This window comes from Octopus bimaculoides, chromosome 2 (genome assembly GCF_001194135.2).
Source record: "Octopus bimaculoides isolate UCB-OBI-ISO-001 chromosome 2, ASM119413v2, whole genome shotgun sequence".
Lineage (NCBI taxonomy): Eukaryota > Metazoa > Mollusca > Cephalopoda > Octopoda > Octopodidae > Octopus > Octopus bimaculoides.
Genome location: NC_068982.1, coordinates 91,972,990 through 91,977,738, shown reverse-complemented (window position 1 = coordinate 91,977,738; position 4,749 = coordinate 91,972,990). Strand labels below are relative to the sequence as shown.

Below are 4,749 nucleotides of genomic sequence, written 5' to 3'. Positions count from 1 at the left end.
CTTCTCTGGTTGACATTAACACCCACACCCCCAATAGGGGCCTTCATTCCCACATTTTAGAGCTCCATGAGCTCCATTTTGCAGGAGCAAAATCTTTTTTACAGGTTCCAGAAGACTGAAATTTTGGAATATGCGCATAAAGATCAATAGTATGGGATACATGTCTCATGATTAGAATTTTTTTAGGGTGTGTAAAGAGGGAAAGAACCCTCATGTGCAATTTTGATGAAATTCGAATCATATGTATTCCAGTTCCTTACAGAAAATATAACAGAAAAGTCTCATTTTTCAATTGCATGTAACACGGGCAACGCCGGGTATCTCTGCTAGTATTTACCTAAAATATTCTATGCTATTAATTGACAGTATTTTTTTCTTTGTTTCATATTGCTATAGCTCAGTTTTATGATATCTAGACACTGGTTTAATATTTCTAAAATTGTTAGTTTGGAGTTTTTGATGTTTCCATCAAAATTGCTGCATAGCTCAAGCAAAGGTCAAATAATCTTTTGAGCTTGATCAAACTTATTTAAATAGATGCTGCACATATTTCTCAGTTGAATGGTTTACAGACATTCAGTTGTAAAACATTCAACTATACACATATATATAACAACTATATGCATGTAACTGAATTTGTAAAATATCCCAAACTACACAAACTTAGCAATGGATAACTTAAACTCAAACTACTGACTTCAAACTTTACCACAAAGCCAGAAATTTTGTGGAAGTGAGTAAGTTGATTACATTGATCCCAATGCTCAACTAGTACTTATTTTATTGACCCCAAAAGGACGAAAGGCAAAGTTGACCTTGGCAGAATTTGAACTGAGAACATAAAGACACAAAATGTCTGGCATGCTAAAGTTTAACCAGCTCCCGCCTTCAACTTAAGCTAATAATATTAATCTGTATCCATGTACAAATGCCCTGTTGAAAGTAGGAAACAGATATAATGGTGTTTGAGTTACTGTAGTGGAGATATTTGGCTACCTCTGTAGGAAAATAAAGGAGAGGATGGAGAGATAAGGTTAGAGAGAAAGATAGAGAGACAGTCAGAGAGAGAGAGAGAGATAAATGGTATTGGAGATGCATCAGGAGCTTACCTTCAGGTAATAGTAGTGGTGGCGGGAGGGAGTATAAGTGGTACAGAGGTGATAAAGTAGGGTGTTCCATAAGAGTGTGAAGGGATATGTTTAGAGATGGGGGAAGAGGTGACTGTAGCAAGTGATGGTGAGAGAAATTGGAGTGGCTGATAGGGTGGAAAGGTATTGTTGTTATGTGAGGGCATAGAGAGTATGCAGATAGGCGTGAGAGGGAGCTTGCAGTGGGTAGTGACCATGGGTGGTGGGATGGGAGAGTGTTGGGTTGCAGGGAAAGTTTTAGCAAAGGACAGATTGTGTGTGTGTGTAAAAAAGAAGAGATGGGGCTTGGCCTGTTTCGATTTTACTTAGCTTTACACCTCTTCTCAAGTACAGCCAATTGTCAGAAGTCTTGATCTCTGTGATGCTCAACATTCAAAGATTGTTTCTCATTGCTTTGTCCCATATCTTTCTGGGTCTGCCTCTTCCACAGGTTCCCTCTACAGTTAGAGATCAGTACTTCCTTATGCTGCTTTCCTCATCTGTACATATCACATGACTATACCAGTGCAGTCTCCTCTCTTGCACACTACATACTCTAACTTCTCATTTGGCATGAAGCCACTTCCTGCAGTTCCACTCTCTCCCAGCTGAGAGGCCCTCGTCTTGCAAGTTTCTTGGTGACTCTGTTGGTGTCAGTGTCACATAAAAAGTACCCAGTACACTCTGTAAAGTGGTTGGCATTAGGAAGGATATCCTGCTATCCTGCCATAAAAACCATACCAAAGCAGACAATGAAGCCTGATGCAGCTTTTGGCCTTACCAGCTCCTGTCAAACTGTCAACCATGCCAAGACGAACATTAAACGATATGATGGTGATGATGATTATAATGAGGATGACGATGCTGACGCCGCCGCCACCGACGCCAACAATGACAACGAGAGTCAACAAAGTAAGAAAACTTAAAATGAGCTTTTCAGGTTTTGTTACCATAGAACAGACTATGGTGGATGAATCTGCCAATATTGATAATAAAAACAATTGTAAACTATTCTAAGAATGGTGCTAATGGATATGTAAGGGCACCAATGGTCAAGGACCATGCACATGTATGGGCAGGTCTGACAAAGACCTTTTTAAGGAAGACTAGCTGTTCCTCATGCATATGTCTCACCTGTCCATGCTACCAATGTTTACCGAAGGGAGAGACCACTGACTTGGGCAGATAAAGTTTTGTACCAGTATCATTGCAGGTGTTTCTGTCAGAAGAATGTGAAGAACTGTAAGAGATACTGGAAGACAACTTGTCTGATCCTGCTAATCTACTACTCATAGGTTGTTACTTTTTTATGACTCAAAACAAAGTTTGCAAGTCAATTTTATTCAATGCTCTAATGACACTACTAATTTATTTCCATTGTTAGTGGCTAAGGCTAGAGAGATTCTATTCAGTCAATTAACCATTTAGCATTCAGATAACTCTGCCTAATGTAATGATTTTTTATTCACATTGTTTTGAATTAGTCCTTCGTTATCTTGTAGCTTTGAGATTTCGATGATGTGATTGATTATTTTTAGTGCCCCCTGGCACTTGTGCCAGTGACACATGAAAGACATTCAAGCGAGATTGTTGCCAGTGCCGATGGACTGGCTCCTGTGCAGGTGGCACGTAAAACACACCATTTCAAGCGTGGCCGTCGCCAGTTCCGCCTGACTGGCCCTCATGCCGGTGGCACGTCAAACACCCACTACACTCTCGGAGTGGTTGGCATTAGGAAGGGCATCCAGCTGTAGAAACTCTGCCAAATCAGATTGGAGCCTGGTGTAGCCTCCTGGTCCACCAGTCCTCAGTCAAATCGTCCAACCCATGCTAGCATGGAAAGTGGACGTTAAATGACGATGATGATGATGATGAATGACTTTGTAGAGTAGGTGTGAGAATTTGAACATAAAATAGGGAGAATATTTAAGGCAAATGTGGTTGGTTTAAATGCTAAAAGGTTAAACTACTGTAGTAGGTGTTTATAGTAGATAATGGAATTGTAGCGACACATAAATTGTCCTAACAGCACAATGAGTTAAATGGAATAAATATAAACCTAATTTTTTATCTTAAAATCACTCCTTTTGGTTCCAATTTAAAGCCAAATCTTGAAACTAAATTATTGATGCAACAATAGTGTTTTTAAATTCTTAAAGTTGTGTTTCATTGATTGGCATAAAAAGAGACAAATCAAATTTGTGAATCCATTTTACAAATATTCTTGAATCAGTTATACCAACTTTCTGGTCCAGTTATATCATATCAATACTACCTAAAGTTACCTGAGTCATTTTCTCTTTCATCCAATTCAACAGGCTTCTGTACAAAATGGCTGCATGAAATATCTCACTTGACATTATCACTATTTCATATTTCAAACTAGTTCTTGCATCACTGAAGTTAAGCTGAACTCTAGCTTTTCATTCTTCTTTATTTCCTCTTTCCCCATTTTTCTCACCACCCCCTCTCTCTCTAATACACACTGACATATACAGACAATCTTTCTTATATCAAGTCAGCAATTTTATTTGATTTTTCTTTGTCAATGAGCTTTCCTCTCTGTATGCTTCATCCTTTCTCCCTCCCTCTTTTTATTCATTATCTCCATCTCCTTTACACTTGCTCTCGTTTTCTTTCTTTCCGTCTCTTTCCTCATCTACTCTCAGTCTTCTCACATTGTCATTCTTTCATTTCTTAGTCTCCTTATCCATTTCTCTTTTGCTATTTCTCTTATTTATTCCTCCTTTCCTTCCAACACATTCTCCACTCTTTCTCTCACCTCACCTTACCTGTCTCTTTTCATTTCATTTCTCTCTTCATTCTTTCTCTTTTCTTTAACTTGATCTCTTTTAACACATCTTCATCATTCAACAAAAAGCAAAGACAAACAAACAAACAAACAAATCTCTATCTATAACCTTCATACATTTTCCAGACGTGGGTGAGTGCTTCCTATTCACTATTCTCTGTCTTCTATTGTCTCTTAACTCCATTCATTTTCTCATCTCCTTTTCGCATTTTCTCTCAATGTTTTCAGGCTTTGCGAAAGAAGAAAGCTAGCTAGCTTTAAATATTGTCATGCAGCTGATACAAAAATCAATTCTTTCTTGCTTTCCTTGCTCTGGAAGCTTTCCTCTGTCCAGTCATCACAGAATACCAGCATTTCGTACTAGCAGTAGTAACATCGTCAAAACTATATGATGCTTACTATTTGAGACAGTTGCTGCAGCTACAATTAGCCAAAAGAATGTAGCAAAAACCAAAACATAGAACAGTCTTCTCACACACTGTAAAATTGTTTGTCAGCTTCGGTTTTGAGTGTTTAGGTTAGTGTGCTTACATGAGTATGTCTTTCAGGTGTGTGACTTTGTGTGTGTGTGTGTGTGTGCATGTGTGAGTGCCTACATGCACGTGTGTGTGTGAGTGTGCTTATTTATGTGTGTGTGTGTGTGTGTGTGTGAATGTCCATGGTTGTAAATATGTGTAGAGAAATGAGTATGCGAATGTGTCAGTAAGACTATAGGTACGTGTAGATGTTATTTTGTTGAAAATTTACTGTTCTACAAAATGATCAATTGTAACACTACACAACACACACACACACACACACACACACACA

The 4,749-nt window shown here is 38.5% G+C and overlaps 2 protein-coding genes across 3 annotated transcripts in view; one reads left to right on the top strand and one right to left on the bottom strand.

Moving 5' to 3' along the window:
* Window positions 1-4,749, bottom strand: part of LOC106873938 (baculoviral IAP repeat-containing protein 7) — a 66,264-nt gene that overhangs the window by 35,218 nt on the left and 26,297 nt on the right. The window lies entirely within an intron of this gene.
* LOC106873936 (neuroepithelial cell-transforming gene 1 protein) overlaps window positions 20-4,749 on the top strand; it is a 93,970-nt gene continuing 89,240 nt past the window's right edge. Inside the window, exon 1 of one of the 2 annotated variants that reach the window (XM_052978437.1) lies at window positions 20-2,039. The gene's annotated coding sequence lies outside the window, so the exon portion shown is untranslated. Of the gene's footprint in view, window positions 2,040-3,618; window positions 4,072-4,749 lie in introns of those variants that run through there. The other variant, XM_052978436.1, reaches the window with a different exon arrangement.